The sequence below is a fragment of the Ovis canadensis genome, chromosome 5 (assembly GCF_042477335.2).
Source record: "Ovis canadensis isolate MfBH-ARS-UI-01 breed Bighorn chromosome 5, ARS-UI_OviCan_v2, whole genome shotgun sequence".
Lineage (NCBI taxonomy): Eukaryota > Metazoa > Chordata > Mammalia > Artiodactyla > Bovidae > Ovis > Ovis canadensis.
The window spans coordinates 87,001,500-87,027,808 of record NC_091249.1 but is presented as its reverse complement, the minus strand read 5'-3'; the positions used below and the strand labels follow the sequence as shown (position 1 = coordinate 87,027,808).

At 37.5% G+C, this 26,309-nt stretch overlaps 1 non-coding gene and 1 pseudogene across 1 annotated transcript; both read left to right on the top strand.

Moving 5' to 3' along the window:
- Positions 1 to 14,478: 14,478 nt before the first annotated feature.
- Positions 14,479 to 18,952, top strand: LOC138441631 (hyaluronan mediated motility receptor pseudogene; annotated as a pseudogene).
- On the top strand, positions 16,580 to 16,651 carry TRNAS-GGA (transfer RNA serine (anticodon GGA)). The gene has a single exon. It is a non-coding gene; the product is annotated as a tRNA-Ser (tRNA).
- Positions 18,953 to 26,309: the final 7,357 nt, after the last annotated feature.

The following is a 26,309-nucleotide window of genomic DNA, read 5'->3' as shown; positions in this document are numbered from 1 at the left end:
ATTGACTCGGTGATGCCATCCATCCAACCATCTCATCCTCTGTCATCCCCTTCTCCTCCTGCCCTCAATCTTTCCCAGCATCAGGGTCTTTTCAGATGAGACAGCTCTTTGCATCACTTGGCCAAACTATTGGAGTCTCAGCTTCAACTTCAGTCCTTCCAGTGAACACCCAGGACTGATCTCCTTTAGGATGGACTGGTTGGATCTCCTTGCAGTCCAAGGGACTCTCAAGAGTCTTCTCCAACACCACAGTTCAGAAGCATCAATTCTTTGGTGGTCAGCTTTCTTTATAGTCCAACTCTCACATCCATACATGACCATTGGAAAAACCATAGCCTTGACTAGATGGACCTTTGTTGGCAAAGTAATGTCTCTGCTTTTTAATATACTGTCCAGGTTGGTCATAACTTTCCTTCCAAGGAGTAATCATATTTTAATTTCATGGCTGCAGTCACCATCTGCAGTGATTTTGGAGCCCAGAAAAATAAAGTCTGACACTGTTCCCCCATCTATTTGCCGTGAAGTGATGGGACCGGATGTCATGATCTTAGTTTTCTGGATGTTGAGTTTTAAGCCAACTTTTTCACTCTCCTCTTTCACTTTCATCAAGAGGCTGTTTAGCTCCTCTTCACTTTTTGCCATAAGGGTGGAGTCATCTGCATATCAGAGGTGACTGATATTTCTCCCGGCAATCTTGATTCCAGCTTGTGCTTCTTCCAGCCCAGTGTTTCTCATGATGTTCTCTGCATATAAGTTAGATAACCATGGTGACAATATACAGCCTTGATGTACTCCTTTTCCTATTTGGAACCAGTCTGTTGTTCCATGTCCAGTTCTAACTGTTTATTCCTGACCTGCATACAGATTTCATGAGTCAGGTTGGGTGGTTTGGTATTCCCATCTCTTTCAGTCAAAGGCTTTGGCATAGTCAATAAAGCAGAAATAGATGTTTTTCTGAAACTCTCTTGTTTTTCTCGATGATCCAGTTGATGTTGGCAATTTGACCCTCTGATTCCTCTGCCTTTTTAAAAACCAGATTGAACATTTGGAAGTTCACGGTTCACGTATTGCTGAAGCCTAGCTTGGAGAAATTTAAGTATCACTTTACTAGCGTGTGAGATGAGTGCAAATGTGCAGTAGTTTGAGCATTCTTTGGCATGGCCTTTCTTTGGAATTGGAATGAAAACTCACCTTTCCAGTCCTGTGGCCACTGCTGAGTTTTCCAGATTTGCTGGCATATTGAGTGCAGCACTTTCACAGCATCATCTTTTATGTACTTAAGCCAATTAAACCTATGAATCCATATCATCACTTTGAGGGTAATAATAGGAAATGTAAAGGTGAGGACTTAAAAGACAACCAAGTTTTAAATGGAAACTTCAGAGAGCTTATCTCCTCTGATGCTTTATCTTGCTTTTATGATGAGAGGTGATATGGGGTTAATAATTAATTTCCCATTTGAGCCAAATTGAAGATTTCTCTAAGCGTCATTTATTTATGTAAATCTAGTCCCAAATACCCATAGAATTAGTCATTCCAAGGGCACAGTTTACTCCATAGCACTCGATTTATATTTGCCAATGCCTAACCTGTTGAGAGTGGCATTAGTTTGGCAGGTAAGACATATTTTTGTCTCTTTTTTCCGTCCTGGGTCCTGTGAGAGAAACATCTAGAAATCCCAGGAGAACTGGAAGAAGAGAAGCTCTTTCATGAGGTTTGGCCATTGACTGCTGTTTTTAGAGTGCCATTTCCCGTGGGCAAAACACAAAAAGAAAATTGTGCTTACAAAATAGTGTTCCATGTGATGTGTGGAAAAGTTTGGAAATCCACTTGGGTCCTATGGGAAATTAAAGAGCAGGAAAAAATTGGACCAAAGAGATTAAGACAATTTTTAGATTAGAAACACTTTCTGGGAAAGGATTCAAACCAATTCAAATAGGCAGCACAGAGGAGAACAAGGGAGGATTCAAGGACGACTGGGTAAAACTAAATTGCAGGGTTAGGTTAATTGGTATGGGCGGGAAGGCTTCCTATCAGGTTTAAGCAGTGAGCGTGTCTAAATAATGCTGAGAAAATTGAGTTAGAGAGTGTACACACAACACTTAGGAACCATGATGATTGCATTTCTGCTTAAACCTGAGATCTAGCTAACAGAAATCATTTCCCTATTTATTCACATGTGCAGGAGAGAAAGGACATCTAGAATTAAATCTGAAGGCAAGCTCATGAGCCTGAGTTGGGTCGCCTGCAACTCTAACACAGTGATGCTAGTTGCAGATCTGTTTTAAAGCTACTTTCCTTTTCATTTATGTCAAATAAAATTTAAACAGTGACAGTACATAGGCTCCACTGTAGAAGGGTAGAGATGTGAACATAATTAGTTTTCTAAAATTTTGTATGTAATGATGATGGCAAAGTTTATTTTATAAATGTTTAGTTTTCTAATATTTTAAGGGTGCTACTGCTGCTGCTAAGTCACTTCAATCGTGTCCGACTCTGTGACCCCAGAGACAGCAGCCCACCAGGTCCCCCGTCCCCGGGATTTTAAGAGTACATATTTGTTAAATGAAAGCCTTAAGCTACACATTTTTAAACCTTAAAAGTGGGACAATCTTACTTGGAAAAGAGAATACTGAGAGATTTTCTTTCAGTGATTCTAAGATTGTTTAAAAAAAAGGAGATGGAAAGTCAGGGTGTTTAAGTGAATCAGCATTTGCAAAACTAGCATCAATCAATATTCTCTTCCATCCCTTTTACCCACACGTGCAGTTACTTTTCCTGAATGTATGGCATGTATGAGTAGTCAGTTCCATCCTTTAAATCTGGTAGTGTATCAGGCCTCTTGAGTTTTAAGTTTCCTTATTGCAAACAACTAAAACCATCTCTAGCTATCCTGAAAAAAGAAATTTAATAAAAAGCTTTTTGGAATTCACAGAAGAAAATAAAGGCTGGAGAACCAAACTTGTCAAGTGTGCATATGGGTGGTGGTGGTGGTGGGGGGGTGTAGAAAGAAAGCTGATATGATAGTAGGAAGCATATGCTATGTTTAAAGAGGCAGGTGCTCATCCTCTTTACCTCGCAATCAAATGAATAAGAGGAGATTTGCAAACTTGTGATTGGTGACATAGTCCATGTGTTTGCATACAACTGCCAGCAAAGGGGGCAGAATAAGGATTAAAGATTCTTTAGTTCTCCACTGACCAGCCTTCTAGAGGGGGATGTGATGGAAAATATCCACCCCTGCAGTCATATTTCTAGTGAAGGGTTCCTTTCAAGGAAGAAGGGCATGGAGCATTGGATGGACACACACACACACACACACACACACACACACAGAAATGTACATATACGCCCTGAAACATATGCACTAGTGCTCAGAAAATACTTGTCTATTGCAATTGAGATTAATAAGACTAAACAACTCTAATTTAGTAAAACAGTCATCTGAAATGACTTCCTAATAAAAATTTGTTAAAGCTAGTTACTGCTGAGAGAGGAAGTCTTGGAATCTGCTTTCTATGAGTTTTAAATTGGCACAAAATAAATAATGTTTCTGGTAAAAAGTTTCTTTGACGAGACTGGTGGTTGTTGTTCGGTCACTAAGTCATGTCCGACTCTTTGTGGTCCTATGAGCTGTAGCAGGCCAGGCTCCCCTGTCTTTCACTGTCTCCCAGAGTTTGCTCAGATTCATGTCCATTGAGTCAGTGATGCCATCTAACCATCTCATCCTCTGTTGTTCCCTTCTCCTCCTGCCTTCAGTCTTTGCCAGCATCAGGGTCTTTTCCAGTGAGTTAGCTCTTCATATCAGAAAACCAAAGTATTGGAGCTTCAGTTTCAACCTCAATCCTTCCAATGAATATTCAGGGTTGATTCCTTTAGGCTTGACTGGAAAGAATCATAATTCACCAAAATGTCATGCTTTAAAGAATTGGTTAATATTAATATTATGTTTAAAACTGTATCTCATAATAAATCAAGTATATGTAAAGAGAATTGAGTCATATATACCCACTATCCAGACTCAGAACCTGCCTTTGTCTTAAGCTAGGATAAAGAATACAAAGATGTATTCTGGGTAACTTGACTATTTCCTTTTCTCGCCAATATCTGAAATAAAATGGAAGTGGTTTCATTGATCAATAAATATTGATATGTGACTTTCGTGTTCTTTCTCTTTTTCATTTGCTTTTAATTGGCATTCACATGTAAGAGATGTCTGTCTTCTGTTTTACTCATCATTCGAATTGTTGATGAAGTTGCCACCACTAGATATTTAGTTCTCTTTAGCTCCATATTATCTACAGCCAAAGAAGAAAGAGTGGGAAACCGAAGAATTTTAAAAAATGCATGTTGTGGCCAAATGAAGGATTTAAGCTAGGTATAATGTTTAATTTTGACTTTTTACTGTTTCTGTTATTCTTGTTTGAAATTACTTTCAAGACTTTCTTAAGAACATAGCTGAGTTTAATTTTAGTCTTCTAAATGAGAAACTTCATTTTTCATTAAAGGAAAAATATGCATGGTTTTCCATCTGAATTACTGCGACTATGAGTTTATTTCACTGGAATGCAATTAAAAATCATTACACTAATTTCTTATGTAAATATGTCAAAATTGAAAATTTTTATTTTGCTTACAACTCACTGAACACTTAGTCATGTAAACAGAAAAAAAATGGCATGATAGCAAAACAAAAACAAAGTGAGAAAATGGCATTTTCCAAATGCATAGTTAAATTCTTTCAAATGAAAATCCCTGGATGAGTGGCAAAGCTACATCAGGGGCAGGCTGTATTCCTCTCTTTCAGAGTCTGAGCCTGGGATTGCAGTAAATCAGGTCTCCTGTGAAGTTCTATTAGCTCCTTCAGAGTCTCCATTAGCACATTTGATGTTCTGTACTGTTCAGTGTTCTTAGTTGAAAGCCACTAAAACAGACTTTAGCTAAGTAAACAGCTAAATACACAGTCTTCTTTTTTTTAAGATTATTTTCCATTATGTATTTTACAAGAGACCAAGCATAGCTCCCTGTGCTCTACAGTAGGTCCTTTTTGGTTATCTATTTTATATACAGTAGGTGTATATTTTAATCCCAAACTCGTAATCTAACCCCCCTCTCCCTTTTCCCTTTGGAAACCATGAATGTATTTTCTATGTCCATTAGTCTATTTCTAATTTGTAGATAGGTTTATGTGTATCATTTTTTAGATTCCACATATAAGTGGTACTCCATTGTGTGTGTATATCACATCTTCTTTATTCATCTGTTGATGGACACTTGGGTCGCTTCCATGTCTTGGTTGTTGTAAACAGTGCTGCTATGAACAGTAGGGTGCATGTATCTTGAAAATTAAGAGTTTTCTCCAGATATATGCCCAGGAGTGGGACTGCAGTATCATATACAAACTCTCATTTTAGTGTTTTTCCTAAGGAAACTTGAAAACATTTTCCACAGAGTGTGCATCAATTTACATTCCGACCAACGGTGTAGGAGGGTTCCTTTTTCTCCATACCCTCTTCAGCATTTATTATTTGGAGACTTTTTGATGATGGCCATTGTGATTACCATTCAGTATATTTACTCATTTTGATTTGTTCAGGTTTTCTACTTCTTCATGATTCTTTGTTGATAGGTTATATGTTTTCAGGAATTTATTCATTTCTTTGACATAATCCAATTTTTTGGTGTATTGTTCATGGTTTCTTATGATTCTTTGCATTTTTATAACATCAGCTGTAATATTTTCTCTTTCATTTCTAATTTTATTTTTATTTCTAATTTTCTTAATTTACCTAAAAGTTTGTCAATTTTATTTATCTTTTCAAAAAATCAACACATCCTTTTTTAAAAAAACAACTCTTCCTTCTTTTTTGTTGCTTTTCTGGGTATAGCAAGAATATATTTCAGCATATTAAAGGCCATATATGACAAGGTCACAGCTAACATCACACTCAATAGTAAAAAACTAAAAGATTCTCAAGATTAGAAACACAACAAGGGTGCCCACTCCTGCCACTTCTATTTAATACAGTACTCAATGTCGTAGCCAGAGCAATTTGGCAAGAAAGTTAAATAAAAGGCATTAAAATTGGAAAGGAAAAAAATAAAATTGTCTTTTTCGCAGATGACAGGTCTTATATGTAGAAAATTCTAAATTTCACCAAAAACTTTAATAAACAAATTTTGTAGTTACAGAATGGAAAATCAACACACTGAAACCAATCCCTACTCTATGTAAAAACAAGAATTTATCAGAAAAGGAAATTAAGAAAATAATCCCATTTAAAATAACATCACAAAGAATAAAATACTTAGGAGTAAATATAAGCAAGGAGGTAAAAGACATGTGTACTGAAAACTACAAAACATTAAGAAGTTAAAGACAAATAAGTGGAAAGATCCCATGTTCATGAACCGGAAGACTTGATATTGTTAAAATGTCCATACTACCTAAAATGGTTTATATAGTTAATTCTATCCCCATGAAAACCCAGTAGTTTTTTTTTTTTGCAAAAATTATTTTAAATTTATGTAGAACCATAAAGACCCAAGGAAGCCTCTCTTTCTTCTTAAAAAAAAAAAAAAAAAGATCACAGCTGAAGTCAATACAGTGCCTGATTTCAAAATATATTACAAAGCCATGGTTTGGTACTTATATAGAGACAGAGACACAGATCAATGGAACAAAACAGACTATAAATAAACCCTTTATGTTCAACTGATCTTTGACAAGGGAGCCAGGAATACACAATGAGAAAAATATTATTTCAATAAATGACTCTAAAACTATATATCTTTATGCAAAAGAATGAGACTGGATTTCTATAGTACACTGTATATAAAAATCAACTCTAATTAAAGACTTAAACAAAATATCTCTACTGTAAAACTCCTGGAAGAAAATACAGAGAAAACTTGTTGACACTACTTTAAAGCAAAAACAGACAAGTGGAAATATGTCAAACAAAAAAGTTCCCAAAAAACAATTAACAGAGTCAAAAGACAATCTATAAAATCTGAAAAAATACTTGCAAACCATTTGTAAGATAAAGGGCTAACATCCAAAATATCTATAGAGTTCCTACAATGCAATAGCCATAAAACTAAAAAACACACACAAAAGTAACACAAAAAGTGGGCAAAGGATATGATAACACATTTGTCTAAAGCAGATCTATAAAATGACTACTCGGTATGTGAAAAGATGCCCCACGTAGCTAATTATCCAAGAAATGGAAATCAAAACCACAATGAGTACCACCACTTACATGTTAGGATGGACATTATCAAAAGTACAAAAAATAACAAGCTTTGGAGAGGATGTGAAGAAATTGAACCATTGTACTTTGGAAGGAATGATGCTAAAGCTGAAACTCCAGTACTTTGCCACCTCATGCGGACAGTTGACTCATTAGAAAAGACTGTGATGCTGGGAGGGATTGGGGGCAGGAGGAGAAGGGGACGAGAGAGGATGAGATGGCTGGATGGCATCACTGACTCAATGGACGTGAGTCTGAGTGAACTCTGGGAGTTGATGATGGACAGGGAGGCCTGGCGTGCTGTGATTCATGGGGTCGCAAAGAGTCGGACATGACTGAGCGACTGAACTGAACTGACACTATCGTGAGAATGTAAAAAACTGCAGCCCACTCTAGGAAACAGTATGGAGGTTCCTCAAGAAATTAAAAATAAAACTACTTACTACATGATCCAGGAATCCCATTTTTGGGCATATATACAAAAGAACTGAAATCAGGATATCAAAGGGATATCTGTACTCCCATGTACACTGCAGCATTATTCACAATAGCTAAGATATGAAAATAACCCAACTGTCCATTTGCAGATAAATGGATAAAGATAATGTGATATATACATACAGTGAAATATTATTAATTCAGCTTGGTGAAACTTGGAGCAGAAAACCAGCTGAACCAGGGGTAGCCCAGACTTCTGACCTTCAGGACTGTGATGTGATAAATTTGAGTTGTTTTAAGCCTCTAAGCATATGGTGATTTGTTTTGAAAGAGAAAGCTAATACAAGGGAATAAGAAAAGATGGGAATAAAGAATGATATTGGACTTCCGGTACAAAAAAAAAATGAGCCATATGGATAAAGACTACATCCCAGCACCAAGTATGCTATGTGCAGGGATTGAAATGGGAAACAGAATTGGGAGAGAAATGGAGGACCATAAAATTATTTGAAGGCTACTGAAGACACAGTTGATCTTTGTTTGATTGGCTGTTCCTGCTCTTAAGTGGTTTCACCCTAAAAATGTCTCTCTCAATAGAATAGTACTACCACCATTTGTAGATCAAAAGATACTTATTTGATAACTGCAAGAAGGACCAATAAAAATGGAGGACAGGTTGGAATTTCTGCTGATTGTTGCAGGGGATAAAATATGTTGGCCTGACCCATAAAGCTCAAAAGATACTCAGAACTTTTTTCTTTTTTTAATTTTCCTCTCAACAAATATGCAGACATAGGTGCGAAAAGTAAGCCAATGTCATATATTCAATACTTACATAGAAAGAAACCCCCTCATTTCCCAAACACTGAATTATTTTTTAACCATGCCAACATTTATTTTTTGTTTATTCTATGATTACATATATGAGATTTTGTTTTAAATATAGTAACAAAATACAGATGGATTGAGTTATTTACAAATAGACTCTTTTTTTTTTTTTTAACTTACCTGTGATAAGAAATTAAAGACTTCTGGGCCAATGAATGTTACATTTCAAAAGTTTATTGTCTCATAATAATAAAAGGTTTATTGTTCATTTTAATATATGGCTAAATTGAAAATTTTGGAATGTTGAGGATAAGTTAGATTACGGTGACTGGGGTTGACAACAGCTAAGCAAGTCAGAACCAGGGAGAGAGGGTCAAAATATACCAGCTTTGTTACCATATATATCTTGATCTAGAGGTAGTATTTGGTATAGTAATGTATTTTCATTCATATGTGTGTCTTTTGACTCATCACCTGAGCCTGCATGGCAAAGGCTGCAAAGCACTGGAAAAACTAGTCCCTTAAGTTGATAAACCAGGAATCAGAGGTAAACTGGGAACTAGAAATAAAACAAACAAATGGGCAACAAAAATAGTTATCTATACAAGCTTGGATTCTCTGTTGCAATAATTGAAAATACAAAGTAATTTTAAAAATATAGGAACTGTATTGTCTCTCATAATTTGAAAATCTAAATGTAAATGTGGCCTTAGATTTGGTCTGCATTACTGGTTCTAAGATGTCATGAAGATCTCAATTGTCAGTCACATAAGTCTTGTTTATCATGACAGAAAAATGAATGTAGCAGTCCTAGCTGTCAAACAAACCATATCACACTACTCAAAAAGGGAGACATAATGGCTTCTGTATCATTTTTAAAAAATGTAAGGAAAGAAATTTCAATCTCCAGAAAATAGTCAGTGCTAGTCACTCAGTCAATGACCGACTCTTTGAGATCCTATGGACGGTATAGCCTGCCAGACTTTGTTCATGGAATTCTCTAGGCAAGAACACTGGAGTGGGTTGCCATTTCCTTCTCCAGGGTAGAGAAGACTTGCTCCTCTAATATTCTGTACATCTCTCTTTAGAGCAATTATTGTACTTAATAAAATTACTTGTTTTATTTTCTATCTCTTCTACTGAATTTTTCTCCATAGTTCTGTGAAAAGTGTTTAATGTGCAGAAAAATGGAAACAATTGCAGATTGAGCATTTATATTAATTCTACCACCTAAATTTAATAATTAATATTTTTGTATATTCACATTAGTATATCTGTCCAGCTATTCATCCCTCAATCTAATCATTATTCCAGTTTACTCTTTTCAGCTGTATTTTAATATCCTTGAAGGAAAATGAGCTTCTGTTTTATTCAATATTATATTCTCTACATGCTAGTATGGTCTCCAAAATATAGAAGGAGCTCAGTTAAGACTGAGGAAGGAAGAAGTATAGGGAAGAAGGAGGGAATAGAGAGAGGAAGAGATAAAAATAAGGAGGTAAGGAGGTATGAAGCATATCTTTTATGGAAAGAGAACTTCCTTTTAGCGGAGCAACTTGTACCACTATAGGACATGACTTAATCTGAGTTAACAAAGCAGTACTAAATGCCAAAGTTGGCATGAAGTTCAAACCACGTCTTTGGAAATGTGTACAAAATTAGAGATGTTAATGTTGTATCAGTAAACATATACATAATCAGAATTCTGCATATTTAAGCTGGTTGCTTGGATTGTTGGCAAATGACTATTAAATGCAACTTGTATGCATGCTAAATCGTTTCAGTCATGTCCAAATCTGTGCAACCCCATGGGCTGTAGCCCACCAAACTTCCTCTGTCCATGATATGCTCCAGGCAAGAAGACTGGAGTGGATTGCCATGCCCTTCTCCAGGAGATCTTCCCCACCCAAGGATCAAACTTGGGTCTCTTATATCTCCTCCATTGGCAGATGGATTCTTTACCACTAGCACCACCTGGGAAGCCCCAAATGTGACTTAAAAGTAGTCATACCTATTTTCTTTGAGCCAGGCTCATAACATAGTTCATTAAATAATTTTCTGGGGGTTAAACTTGAAATGTTCATAATTGTGTGATTAATTACAATCATCTTTGGTTACATTTGCTAATAAATGTCAGTTTATGAGCATGGCACCTTGTGCAGGCAGCCACACAGCAGGAGGTATGAGAGTGATGGGGATTTGTGTATGGCAGTGAACTCAAGTGTTTTTCTTCATAGTTTTTCCTGAAAAGCTCAGACAGGCATCCTGTGATGGTCAATGGGATGCCTTTTGGCATTTAGTTTCCCAGACTGTAGCTACAGTCATTTGGGGATAAAGGGCGTGGCCAGTTCAGACTCTGCTAAAGCACATGTGAGGTGACAGTATCAGCAGGACGGAAGATGGTCATGTGTGGCAGGGCATAGAGGTGAACATTTACAGAGGACAATTTAATACCTTATAAGAATATGGTAGCGACCATTGGAGAAAATACTAGTAATCAACTTCAGGGTTGGGATCTGGGAATCTCCTTCTAGATTCTCAGAAATGACATGGTTGCCAACACATAGGAGATAGACATGCTTAGTTTTCTCCCTTTTATTCTGCCTCAAGTGTCTGGGAAAATAAGGAAGTATGACTTATACAAGTAAAATGCCTTGAAAAATGTCATAACATGTTTCTGTTGAGACGGTAAAAACTGATTTATGTGTATGATATAAAGTCAGCCTTCTGTTGTGAAATAGGTTTTAAATGAATCCAGACAATAAAGCTTCACTATTTGTATGGGTCATGTCTTCCAATTAACCACATAAAAATACTCTGTAGTGTTATCAATAAAACTGAGGAGCTTTATTACTGGAGAGAATATTTTATCATCTTCATTTTATATATAGATGAGGAAATTGATAAGCAGAAAGGGAAAAGTCACAGGGGCTTAGAACCAGGTCTATTGATTAAACTTTACCTTCATGTATTGTCTCTTATTTGATAGATATCTCCTTGTTTTGTAAGAAAGCTTTTAAGTTAATAATTCTTTACTTTTGCAATCAAAAAGAATTTATAGATTTTTTGGTGTTCACTCTAGAATCAGTTCAGTTCAGTCACTCAGTCATGTCCGACTCTTTGTGACCCCATGGACTGCAGCACCCCTAACTCTAGAATAAGTGAATACATTTAGCTGTGTTATATTGGGTTTATGTAGCAATTCTGAGGACTAAGCCTAAAAGTCCATTTCATAAAACTTCCACACTTTACCTAATTGCCTTATATCATAGAGAAGAGAAATCCTATAGGAAGGCTAGTTTTAGTCTGAAATAAGTAACCCTCTCAATTTTGTGTGTTGTAGCATCTTGGTGAATATTTTTCTTTCCTTTGGGTCAAACTATACTAGCAAGACTCTTTGGGGCATAAGTCATAAAAACCCAGCTCACACAGATTACACAACGTAAGGAATTTAGAAGCCTAGGAAATGAATATCTGTCTGGAAAGAACCAAGCTTCTGGCACAGTTGGATCCAGGTGTCTGAAAAGGTCTGCAAGAATCTTTCTGTTCCTTTTCGTGGATCTGCTGTCCTAGAAGTTGACCTTAGTCTCTGGCAAGCTGTCCTATAAAGTAGGAGGAGGACCACCAGGATATTCAGGCTCACATTTCCCCAGCTTAGTAACCCTCTTTGAAAGATATCCTATTTTCCAATTCAAAACACAACAAAAATTCTAGGCTTGAGTTGCTTGGCCTATATCAGGTCATTTGGCCACATTTAAATCATGATATGTAGCTCGGACTGGCCATATGCTAATCTCTCAGTCCTTGGACTAGTCTCAGACCCCTTTAATCACATTGTTTGAGCATGAGTTAGCGGGACCCACCAGAAGAAAATCAAGATACTAATTAGCAGAAGGGAAAAATAGATACTGGGCATACTTAAACAATGAAATCATTCCTTTAAGTTTAAATAAAGTCATGTGTTTTTTGATGTATTTGTAGGAGAAAAAGAGAGAACAAAGTACTTTGGGAAAATGTTTCCTTGATGTATATAAGTTAATAATACCACAGGATATTAATGAGCTATTCATATTTTACATGTCAAAATAGAAAATATGTGTTAAGTAATAATACTGATCATAGTATTGCAAAGCCCATTATTCTTATAAAGGTTGTAAATAAAGAATGTTGATCAATTGGTTAATTAGTGTCATGTCTTCACTTTTATTAGCAAATGAAAAATAAGTTTAAAAGGGAAGGTTACTTAATTTACTATCTTACTGGTCATTACATATTTTTATACTTAATTTTCAAAACATACATATTCCTTGTCAAAATATACTCTGTAAAGTTGTGGTAACTGACTCGATGAACATGAATCTGAGTGAACTCTGGGAGTTGGTGATGGACAGGGAGGCCTTGGCGTGCTGCAATTCATGGGGTCGCAAAGAGTCGGACACGACTGAGCGACTGAACTGAACTTTGATTTGATTTTTTTTTTTTAACATTTCAATTTTCACTTTCACTATGCTGAGAAGAGAATTCAGAAAGGACATGCCTGTAAGAGTTGACACCTTGATATTCTGTATCCACAGACTAGAACTGTTATGCAAATAAAAGAGCTCTGGGTGAAAATTAGTTTCCTACAATCTAGTCAGGGTGCTGTGCTACAATGAGGCATGACTGATCGGGGCCATCAAATTGGTGGTTAAGCATTTATGCCTTAGAATCAAATGGAACTGGGCTGAGTCAGCTTTGTTACTTACCAGCTGGGTGACCTTGAACAATTTACCTCACCAGTCCTCAGTTTCCTCATCTTTGAAATTAAGATCAAATTATCTGCTTCCATAAATGGTCAGAATTATATGAGATTAAGCATTGAAACATTCATTGCAGTTCCTGGTACAAAATAAGCGTTCAGTTTATCATTCTTTATTTTCTTATTGGAACAAATTTAGGAATGACTTCTCAACCATAGTGATGCAGGGCATAACCTTCCCAGCTGGTTTTTTTTAAAATTATTTTTAATTTTTTTAATTTTTATTTTTACTCTATTTTACTTTATAATACTGTATTGGTTTTGCTGGGTTTTTGAGACTCTGTTTTATTTGCTCTGTCAGTGGACTGCCTTCTCATTAGTGAAGACACTTGGAAATATACCACTCAGTCCTAATTTGAGTGAATTAGATTTTCATCAGCGTTAGTGTGCACATGACTGTAATTAACAAGTAAAATGAACACATACCATTTCAAATTTATTAAAGTTTGGGAGAAAAATTCCATTTGGTCACAAGTAAAATTCTCTGCATGTTTACTCACTTAGTGGAAGATATTTACATTTGGGAAGAAGTACTTACTTGCTAATGTGTCAGCAGATCACAAATGAAACTGTAACCTCCTGCTACCATCGTTACGAAATGTAGTCAACATTAATTGAAATATCTGACTGCTTATTGTCTCAACCTGTGAGCCAGGCGTGAAACTCCTTTGTATGTTTTATTATTTGTTTTCTCCTGTATGACTATTGGAACATCAGGTTTTAATTAATTGCTTGTTTTGTTTTGATAATTTTTACAGTAAGTGGTTTCTCTAAAATGTGCTTAAGAGACACCCATGAAGGAGCTGATATCCCAATCTCTGTGCCAAGTGAACACAAGGAAATCAGTTGTTTGCAATAAAGGTTCAAAACTAGACAACCTAAATTCCATCTTCAAAGGACTGACATTGTAAGGTTATGTGCAAGCTCAGTCACTCAGTCATGTCCAGCTCTTTGCAACCCCGTGGACTGTAGCCTACCAGGCTCCTCTATTCATGGGATTCTCCATGCAAGAAAACTGGAGTGGGTTTCCATTTCCTACTCCATTGTGAGGCTGAGTGAAATCTTATACTGTTTTGAAAAAGGAAAGGAAAAAAGCTGTCCCTTCACTGGGTATGGGGGAGAGAGGGATTTGCTAATCACTGCAGTATTTGGGACACTATGATGCAAGTTAGTTTTGTCCCTTGCTGGAATGGTGGCTTAAAAAGTACACAGGGCCTTTTTGGGTAAGCACATTTTACTGAACTCAGACTTTTTATTCTCTTTGCTTTGTATTATTTTTTAACATATGCCCAAAGAAAGGAAACAAAGGAATATTACACCTGTACAGAAGCAACCATGTAAACTCAAATATACAAATTGATTTTGAAGGCTTTATCACTTAATAAAATAAAATGAAATTATTTAGCAAAATGAGTACTGAGCTATTATGCCATCTTTTTATTAGTTCGTTAAAAATCTCCCTCATACCTGCATATTTATGAGCCTCTAATGAGCTTGTCTCTGTTCTACTACCTAGAAGCATGGAAAGAAATGAGTGCCTCTGCCTCAAAGCTGCATACAGTCTTCTAAATTTAGAAAGACAGTAATGACAATTCTATATACAAGGCAGCAAAAGAGACATAGATGTAAAGAACAGAATTTTGGACTCTGTGGGAGAAGGCTAGGGTGGGATGATATGTGAGAATAGCATTGAAACATGTATGTTGCCATATGTAAAATAGATGAACAGTGCCACTTCAATGCATTAAGCAGGGCACTCAAAGCCAGTGCTCAGGGACAACCCAGAGGGATGGGGTGGGGAGCGGGGTGGGAGGGGTTCAGGATGGGGGGGGACCAGCCTACACACATGTGGCTGATTCATGTTGATGTATGGCAAAAACCACCATGATATTGTAATTATCCTCCAATTAAAATAAATTAATTAACTTAAAAAGCTGCAAGCTGCTGCTGCATACAGTCTTCCAAAAGATTCTGTCGATTTAATGATTTCTCTATAATATAAACATGGTGTATTACTAGTATGTTAAAAACTGTTCCTTAAATCCAAAGGCTAGATTACAATTTCATTGATTCATAGGATATAAGTGCTAATTAAGCTTTAAAATAAAGTCCAAAAGATTATGTAACAAAATTTTTTATAGTGAAACCCGTTTTTGACATTTTAAGAAAATATTCAAATACAAAGAAAATTTGAGATAATTTCATAGTGAACAGTATATTCACAGCATGGTCTGCTATTAAAATTTTAACTATATTTTATCACAAGTCTGTCAATGTGTACAGAAACGTACATTTTAAAATTTAGCCTTACGTGGGACTCCAATATTTCCTAAAATTAACTCAAGGATGCTTTTATCACACTAGAGTTTGATGTCCAGAAGTCCATTTGCTCTGATTAGCTCTTCCCTGAGGAGACCTCTATGTCAGTTCCTTTGCACACAATTTGACATCCAGTGATCTAGCCAAACTCCATTATTATGCAGATAAAAAGAACTGAGATGCAGAAACTTGAAGTCACTAATGTATTGATAACAGTGTAATGTATTGATAACAACTATAAGCTGTTAACTGGAACTAGAATTCATTTTTATGTCTTTGCAGCAGATGTAATCATTTTTTAAAAACTCTCATAATGTTGTTTAAACAGATGTCAAGATACTCTAATCAAGCTATATATTTTGTATTTTTGAAGAATGACAATGTGTGTAATGCTGGTTAGAATGAGTGTGGAATAGCTTAGCCCATGTGTTGCAAGGGAAGTAACTCTTGTTGGGAAAATGGTCAGGGTAATATTTAGGCCGTAGGGCATTGGTAATGCAGAAAGTCATCATGGTAAAAATAAATCTTACCATGGACCCAGATAACTATACAAATCCTCTCAAGTGACGTCTCTTTCCCTGCTGTTAGACTCATTGGTTTACTCCTGTGTTCGTTCAGACACCTCCCCTGTGGTAGTCTTAGTCCTCCTGCCAATCATATAGCATTTGGATTTTCCTTTTAATAGAGGATCTTAATATTTGTGGCTCCCCAGGTATCTCAGTTGAGAAGGGAATGGCAGCCCACTCCAGTATTCTTGCCTGGAGAATCCCAGGGACAGAGGAGCCTGTTGGGCTGCTGTCTATGGGGTTGCACAGAGTCGGACACGACTGACATGACTTAGCAGCAGCAGGAAGCTCAGTGGTAAAGAATCTGAGAGTCAGTGCAGGAGCCAGAGGAGACGCAGGTTTGATCCCTGGGTAAGGAAGATCCTACTGGTACTTCCCTGGTGGCTCAGAGGTTAAAGCATCTGCCTGGAATGCTGGAGACCCAGGTTCGATCCCTGGGTTGGGAAGATCCCCTAGAGAAGGAAAATGGCAACCCACTCCAGTACTCTTGCCTGGAGAATCCCATGGAGCTAGGAGCCGGGTAGGCTACAGTCCATGGCGTCGCAAAGAGTCGGACATGACTGAGCAACTTTACTCTCACTGGTGGAGGAAATAGCAGTCTACGCTAGTATGCTCGCCTGGATAATCCCATAGAGGAACCTGGTGAGCAACAGTCCATAGGATTGCAGAGTCCAACACGACTTACTTCTAACTTTCTCAGTAGCTTCTGCTTAGCCTATATGCATCAAAAATAGCACTTCTCCAGAAATGTCTGCCCTGGCCAACTGAAGGTGATCTCATAAAACACATCACTGTATGCATTTCCCTCAGGGTACTTATTACCATATGTAATTATCTGACTTTTGTTTTGGTAAGTTTATTTTCTATTTGCTTATTTTCTGCAAGAGGATAGGACAAGAAAAAAAAGCCTGGCTTACAGTAAATGTCTACTCAAAATTTCATTTAAGTGTATTTAAACATTCACTTGAGAGTCCCTTGGACTTCAAGGAGATCCAACCAATCCATTCTGAAGGAGATCAGCCCTGGGATTTCCTTGGAAGGAATGATGCTAAAGCTGAAACTGCAGTGCTTTGGCCACCTCATGCGAAGAGTTGACTCATTGGAAAAGACTCTGATGCTGGGAGGGATTGGGGGCAGGAGGAGAAGGGGACCACAGAGGATGAGATGGCTGGATGGCATCACTGACTCGATGGACGTGAGACTGAGTGAACTCTGGGAGTTGGTGATGGACAGGGAGGCCTGGCGTGCTGCGATTCATGGGATCGCAAAGAGTTGGACACGACTGAGCAATTGAACTGAACTGAAACATTCACTTCATGATTCTTCTCTTTCAGATTTTCTTCTAACTGGGCAATATCTAACTTTTATTTTTCCACTTGATCTGATGCACAACTTATTTCTTATGTTTTAAGCCTTAAGCAGTCTCTTGAGGAAAATATTGCTATATTGACTAAACAAGTAGAAGACATGAAGTCTAAATGCCAGGTGCTTGAAGAAGAAAAAGAAGACCTCATCAGTAGGAACAGAGAATGGGAAGAAAATCTAAATTCTTAAAAGAGAGGTCTATTCTTGAAAAACAAGAACCTGAAGAGCTACAACAAAAAGTACTGCAAATGGATTCACTTCTGCAACAAGAGAAGGAATTATCTTCTGGTCTTCAGCAGAAGCTCTGTTCTTTTCAAGAAGAAATGATTAAAGAGAGAACTCTTTTTGAGGGAGAATTAAAGCAGGCCTTGGATGAGCTGGATAAATTACAGCAAAAGGAGGAACAAGCGGAAAACCTGCTTAAGCAACTGGAAGAGGAAGCAGAATCTAGAGCTGCAGAACTAAAACGCCTCGAGGAAAAGCTGAAACGGAAAGAAGCCAAACTGGGGGAAAGTAATGCTGCTCATACTCAGGCCACCCTGCTTTTGCAAGAAAAACATAACAGTACAGTGCAGAACCTGGAAGCTGTTACTGCTCAATTTGAAAGGTATAAAGCATCAACAGCAAGTGAGCTAGAAGATCTTAAGGTGCCGAACGAATCACTTAAGGAAAGCTGGCCAAGGCTGAGCAAAGTGCAGAGGATGTCCGAGATATTGGCAACTGAGAACTCAAATCAAGAATATGCATGGATGCTTCTAGATCTGCAGACCAAATCAGCACTTAAAGAAGCAGAAATTAAAGAAATTGCCATTTCTTCTCTTAAAAGACTAACTGATTTACAGAACTAACTCAAGCAACAAAGCGAAGACTTGAAGAAACAACTGGAAGAGGAAGAAGCAAGAAAAGCTGAAAAAGAAAACTCAATAGCAGAATTAACTGAGGAAATGAGTAAGTGGTGTCTCCTCTATGAAGAATTATATAATAAAACAAAGGCTTTTCAGCTACAACTGGATGCATTTGAAGTAGAGAAACAGGGTTTGTTGAATGAACATTGTGCGGCTCAGGAACAACTAAATAATCTAAGAGATTCATATGCTAAATTATTCGGTCTTCAGAATCTAAAGCAAAAAATCAAGCATGTTGTGAAATTGAAAGATGAAAATAGCAATCTCAAATCGGAGGTGTTAAAACTCCATGCTCAGCTTACTAAAAGAAAACAAAGTGAAGCAAAACTTCAGGAGGAATTGAATAAAGTTCTGGGTATCACTTTGATTCTTCAAAGGCTTTTCTTCATGAAAGTAAAGAAAATTTTGTTCCCAAAACTCCATTAAAAGAAGGCAATAGAAACTGCTCCTGAGATCTTAGTGGAGTGTCAACAATCATGCAAGGAAACATCTGAAAAACCTGTTGAAGATTATTTTGTTCTTACTATTTATTATTATTATTATCTTGCTTACTATTGTGTTTATAATATTTTTAAATCTCTTACTTAATACTAACTTCTTGTCCTTACATATGTGAAAGGAATTTTGACCATTTTTACCAGTGTTCTCTGACATTCTAGTTACTATTGTCAGTACTTCCTCCTTGATGCTCACCCTTATTACCTCATTCTAAATGTCGATTATACAGAGTGAAGTAAGCCAGAAAGAAAAACACCAATACAGTATACTAACACATATATATGGAATTTAGGAAGATGGCAATGACGACCCTGTATGCAAGACAGGGAAAGAGACACAGATGTGTATAACCGACTTTTGGACTCAGAGGGAGAGGGAGAGGGTGGGATGATTTGGGAGAATGACATTCTAACGTGTATACTATCATGTAAGAATTGAATCGCCAGTCTATGTCTGATGCAGGATGCAGCATGCTTGGGGGAGGGAGGTGGGAGGGGGGTTCATGTTTGGGAACGCATGTAAGAATTAAAGATATTAAAATTTAAAAAAAAATAAAAATTAAAAAAAAATAAAATATTATGACATTAAAAAAAATAAAAAAAATAAATGTTCTGACACTTTCCAGCTTTGCTCGCTCATGCCATCAAATCAGTAGTCTTTTAAAAATCATTCTCATACTATCATTTCCCTATTCTGAAACCTTAGGTTTTTTTTTTAGTTTGATGCTGAAGACCTTTTCTAGTATGAACCTCTTATGCTAGGCTAAAATACCTTGGCTTGTTCTTGCCTCTACTTTAATTCTGCTAATAATGATCATTCTGTCCCACCATCTTCCATTTATCCAGTTCAAATAAGAAATAGAGGCAAGCTTTTTTCTATAGTTATCTGTTACCAAAGCAACTGGTTAATAATTTGTAGATTTCTAGCAGACACGACTCGGAGAAGGCAATGGCACCCTACTCCAGTACTCTTGCCTGGAAAATCCCATGGACAGAGGAGCCTGGTAGGCTGCAGTCCATGGGATTGCTACTAGTCGGACATGACTGAGCAACTTCACTTTTACTTTTCACTTTCATGCATTGGAGAAGGACATGTCAACCCACTCCAGTGTTTTTGCCTGGAGAATCCCAGGGATGGGGGAGCCTGGTGGGCTGCTGTCTCTGGGGTTGCACAGAGTTGGACACGACTGAAGCAACTTAGCAGCAGCAAATATTCAGTATGTGCCAGGCATGGTTTAGACTCCCCAAATACCGTAGTGAAAACATAGACAAAGTCCTTGCTCTTTAAACTTAAGACTTTCATGAGGAAAGACAAATAATATAAGTAGTATGTGTATAAATAAAAGAACAAGAATATAAAATAAAAATTTAAAACTATAGGAAGAGAATAGAGAGCCATGAAAGTGCTCTTTTAGTTATGGTGTTCAGATAAAACCTCCCTGGGGAGATGATATTGCAACAGAGATGAATTTAGTGAGGAAACATGTCACTGAGATATCTGGGAGAAGAGCCTTCCAGGCAGAAGGTAGAGCATGTGTAAAATCCCTGAAATAGTACTGTTTGGGGACATGTGCAGATAATGGAAGGAGAAGGCAATGGCACCCCACTCCAGTACTCTTGCCTGGAAAATCCCATGGATGGAGGAGCCTGGTAGGCTGCAGTCCATGGGGTCGCTAAGAGTTGGGCACAACTGAGCAACTTCACTTTCACTTTTCACTTTCATGCATTGGAGAAGGAAATGGCAACCCACTCCAGTATTCTTGCCTGGAGAATCCCAGGGACAGAGGAGCCTAGTGGGCTGCTGTCTATGGGGTCACACAGAGTCGGACACGACTGAAGCAACTTAGCAGTAGCAGCAGGAGCAGATAATGGAAAATGTTTATTAAGTCTGGAGAAAACTGATTGTAAAATAAAATCACAGGAGGTAGGATATCTGGGAACCAGGTAAAACTTTTAAATTGTGTTTCTAAGGAATGGTTTTTACTTCTCTTTAGCATGAGAAAGTGATGGTTGATCTGACATATGTTCTATAAGAATCACACTGACTAATATGTGGAGATAAAAATGACAGGAAGAGTATAGGAGTCAAACAGGGGAGCTAATTAGAAGGCTCATGAGAGGTAATGGCCCCAATGGATGGTTGGAGCAGGGTGGGACAGATTCTGAAGGGAATAAGAGCAAGATTTGCTTTTGGATTGGGGTATAAGACAAAGAAAGATCTCAAAAGTAAATGCCAGATTTTTATTCTGAGAATTGGAAGAATGTTATCATCATTTATTGAGATAGAGGATATTGAGAAAAAAGTAGGGGAGAAACGTCAAGTGTTTGTTTTTGGATATGTTTAATTTGAGGCTCCTCTCCGCAAGGTTGAATTAAGGCGGCGGATGGGATATAGGAGTCTTAAGTTCAGAAGAAAGCCAAGGCCGAAGAATTAAATTGTGAGTCATTAGCATAAAGATGGCATATGAAAAAATGAGACGGACTAAGGTCACCTGGAGATTGAGTGTACTTAAGTAAAATAAGATATCCAAGGACAGACCCTTGTGTACTCTGTTATTTAGAGTTTGGGAGGAAAATAAACATTCAGGAAAGAGGACACTGAACTAGGAAGTAGGAGTAAGGTGGGAGGAAAGAAAAAACTGAAGTATGATATAGATCAAATATCAGTATTTCTACAAGAAAGAAGTGACCGTCTACATTAAATGCTAGCTAATAGGTAGAATAATATAAGAACTAAAAATTGGCCACTGTACTTTTTCATGTAGAAGTCATTACGACCTTGACAAGAATGGATTTGATGATTGGAGTAGTTTGGAAAAGAGTGAAAAGATAATAAATGGAGACAGCATTTCAAAGAGGTATGCTGTGAAAAGGAGAAGTTAAAGGGATGCTAACTGAAAAGGAATGCAAAATAAGAGCTTATTGTTAGATACAGAATTATCATAACAATTTTTTGATGATGGATATAATCCAGTGAAAGAGACATTAGTGATGAACGAGATAGAGCAGTCAACTGTAGGAAAAAAGTCCTACAGTGAGCAAGAAGGATAGTTCAGATAAATGGAGTAAGACCAGTTCACTATTGTAGCAGGAAAAGAGTGGGACAAGTGATCTGAGCATTTTTGTAAGTGAGTGAATAACATGGTAAAGTTGGAATTTTAATTGATTAGGGAGGGAAATGTGAATATAAGGGAGAAAAGTCAACAGATCAGAAGTCTCTTTGAGGGAAATGAAATTTCAGAGATATTAACATTTTTTCAATTTAAATTAAAAAAAAGATTTTAGAGGCAAGGGAACTATTGGTAATGAAAACGTCTAGAGTAGAGCTACTTTTTCAGCTCTTAACTTATTGTTAAAATCCCTCAGGAAATTGTCTTGCTTATTTACCATCCATTTACTTATTCTTTCCTTCTTGCCTGCCTGCCTTCCTTCCTTTATTACCTGTTACCTGGCCCCATTCCTGAAACTGTACATTAGTTGGTCTGGGCTGTAGAACCAGAATACTGAAATTAAAAAAAAAAGGTTCCCAGGTGCTGTTGATATGCAGAATGATTGGTTTATGACCCTGGTTTGCACCCCTAGCTGCTTATGGGAATCACTTAATTTCATTTGATATGAAAAAATTAAGCTTTGGTTTTATTGTTTCTTTGGGTTGTGAAATCACAAATAAAAATGATAGGAATAGAAAATACAAGAAAGTATTTGAGCAGGATGCCAAAATCTTGAAGGAATGAGATCAGTTTGCAGATGGCACCACCGGTTGGGAAATGTGGTGCAGTCTGACACTAAGATCTGGGGGATTCATTAGGGAGAAGGAAGTAATGGTGGTTTGAATGAGGAAATGTGAGGCAGGGTGATCAGTTACCCCACTAGGGGTAACTTTAGGTCTGGAATATGGCAGCCAAAACAGCCAGCAATTCAGAGACTTTAGGGGACCCCAAGAGAACTCTAGATACCTGTTAGTGTGAAGGAAATGTTACAGAAATGCTTTAGATTTCCTGGGTTTGACAACCAAACACTGTAGTGTTCAATGAATACTTGTTGATTGAACAAGTACTTTTTATTCATTTCAATATTATGTGTATACAATAGTGACCATATGATGCTAGATTCAGTTCAGTTCAGTTCAGTTCAGTTGCTCAGTCGTGTCCGACTATTTGTGACCCCATGAATTGCAGCACACCAGGCCTCCCTGTCCATCACCAACTCCCAGAGTTCACTCAGATTCACGTCCATAGAGTCCATGATGCCATCCAGCCATCGCATCCTCGGTCGTCCCCTTCTCCTCCTGCCCCCAATCCCTCCCAGCATCAGAGTCTTTTCCAATGAGTCAACTCTTTGCATGAGGTAGCCAAAGTACTGAGCTTCAGCTTTAGCATCATTCCTTCCAAAGAAATCCCAGGGCTGATCTCCTTCAGAATGGACTGGTTGGATCTCCTTGCAGTCCGAGGGACTCTCAAGAGTCTTCTCCAACACCACAGTTCAAATGCATCAATTCTTCAGCACTCAGTCTTCTTCACAGTCCAACTCTCACATCCATGCATGACCACTGGAAAAACCATAGCCTTGACTAGATGGACCTTAGTCGGCAAAGTATTGTCTCTGCTTTTGAATATACTGTCTAGGTTGCTCATAACTTTGCTTCCAAGGAGTAAGTGTCTTTTAATTTCATGGCCGCATTCACCATCTGCAGTGATTTTGGAGACCAAAAAGATAAAGTCTGACACTGTTTCTACTGTTTCCCCATCTATTTCCCACGAAGTGATGGGACCAGATGCCATGATCTTCGTTTTCTGAATGTTGAGTTTTAAGCCAACTTGTTCGCTCTCCTCTTTCACTTTCATCAAGAGGCTTTTTAGCTCCTCTTCACTTTCTGCCGTAAGGGTGGTATGGTATCATCTGCATATCTGAGGTTATTGATATTTCTCCCAGCAATCTTGATTCCAGCTGTGTTTCTTCCAGTCCAGCCTTTCTCATGATGTACTCTGCATAGAAGTTAAATAAGCAGGGTGACAATATACAGCCTTGACGTACTCCTTTCCTGATTTGACACCAGTCTGTTGTTCCATGTCCAGTTGTAACTGTTGCTTCCTGACCTGCATACAGATTTCTCAAGAGGCAGGTTAGGTGGTCTGGTATTCCCATCTCTTTCAGAATTTTCCACAGTTTATTATCCACACAGTCAAAGGCTTTGGCATTGTCAATAAAGCAGAAATAGATGTTTTTCTGGAACTCTCTTGCTTTTTCAATGATCCAGTGGATGTTGGCAATTTGATCTCTGGTTCCTCTGCCTTTTCTAAAACCATTAAAAATAATTATTTTGACATCTCTTTATCTTATTTAATTAGAATTTATATTATGGAATATCAATAGAGTTAATTTTAGTTGCTCTGAGTTCAAGCTATGTTAATTTATTACTGATGGCTGGTTTACATGAACATGTAGGATCTTGTTTGAATGTAATATGGATGAGTTATTGAATATGCAAATGAACAATGACCAGAGCATATATTCCCACAGATTTCTGACCTACACGCTCTGCAGTATCTGACCTGGGGAGCCAAACCATAACTTATGTAGCAATCAGCCCAGAATGGTCAGGATTTAGTCAATAGCTGCAACTTCAGTATATTTTGCCCCTGCTTCCAACTCAGGACCAGCCAGAAAAGGCAAACAGGCTTCCCAAACTATTCACATTAGGTGCTTGGCTTCCAGTTAGCCTGCCTTCAGCTTCATGCCAACAACTTCCAGTTTGAAAATTCTTGAAGCCCTCCTTTCTTTTCATTACAAAACTATCTCATTTCCCTCCCTGTCTTTGTTTCTCTGTGTAATACAAGTGATGATGATTAGACTTCCTTGCTATTACAAGCTCTGAATAGTCTCTGTTCTGGTCGGGTGAAGTGAAGTGAAGTTGCTCAGTGGTGTCTGACTCTTTGCTATCCCATGGACTGTAGTCTACCAGGCTTCTCCATCCATGGGATTTTCCAGGCAAGGGTACTGGAGTGGGTTGCCATTACCTTCTCCAGGGGATCTTCCTGACCCAGGGATCGAACCCAGGTCTCCTGCATTGCAGGCAGATGCTTTACCCTCTGAGCCACCAGGGAAACCCTCTGGTTGGGTGGTCTTTGTTTATTTTCATATGTGAGTGCTAATAAGAATGTATATGTGGAGGATAATCATGGAGCCCAGTAAGCATTAACTTATAAATATAAGGTATTTTAATGAAATATTCCAATAAAGTCAGTTCTCTTAATTTTACTTTTTAGAATTATTGATAACTGTAATTTTTGTAAAAGATATGAGGTGTTTAAATAGGTAAAAATCAGTGGCATCATTAATATGGATTTTGTTTTGGAATGAACTTATATGCTGCATTCAAAATAATTAAAAATCTATAATTTATTTTTACCCCATAAAAAATAGGTTTAAGCTTATGAATGAGTTTATGTACATGAATATTTTCAAATGTATTTTATATACATTAATTTTTCAAGAGTGTAATTTACCTAATATATAAAATATATTTGAATTATATTTGAATCATGACTTGAATGAAATGTGTAATTTTGAATATGATCAGTGATGGATATTAGAGAATTTTTTTGTTCAGTTGCTGCTCAGTCCTGTCTAATTCTTTGTGACCCAATGAACTGCAGCACGCCAGGCTTCCCTGTCCTTCACCATCTCCAAGAGCTTGCTCAAACTCATGTCCATTGAGTCGGTGATGCCATCCAACCATCTCATCTTCTGTCGTCCCCTTCTCCTCCTGCTGTCAATCTTTCCCAGCATCAGGATTTTTTCGAATGAGTCAGTTCTTCGCATCAGATGGCCAAAGTGTTGGAGTTTCAGCTTCAGCATCAGTCCTTCCAATGAGTATTCAGGATTGATTTCCTTTAGGATGGACTGGTTTGATCTCCTTGTAGTCCAAGGGACTCTCAAGAGTCTTCTCCAACACCACAGTTCAAAAGCATCAGTTGTTCAGCACTCAGCCTTTTTATGGTCCTACTCTCACATCCATACATAACTACTAGAAAAACCATAGCTTTGAAAACTATGTGTTTGTATAATTTTTTTAAGGTTTATTTTCAGTAAGACGTTTTACCTTCTCAACATTAAAAAAAAAATCCCGTTTAAGCTTTTTGCAATCCTGAATATAGATCTGTTTTAAAAATTAATAAACTATAAAATTCTGGGCTAGATATCTTTCCTTTTGGCAGAGTACTAAGATGTTACTTTATTTTCCCTCTACATTTTTCCTAAACATACACCAAAAAAAAAAAAATGGTACTTGCTATGGAAGTATCACTTTATATGCTAACCCAGAGGCCACTTACACA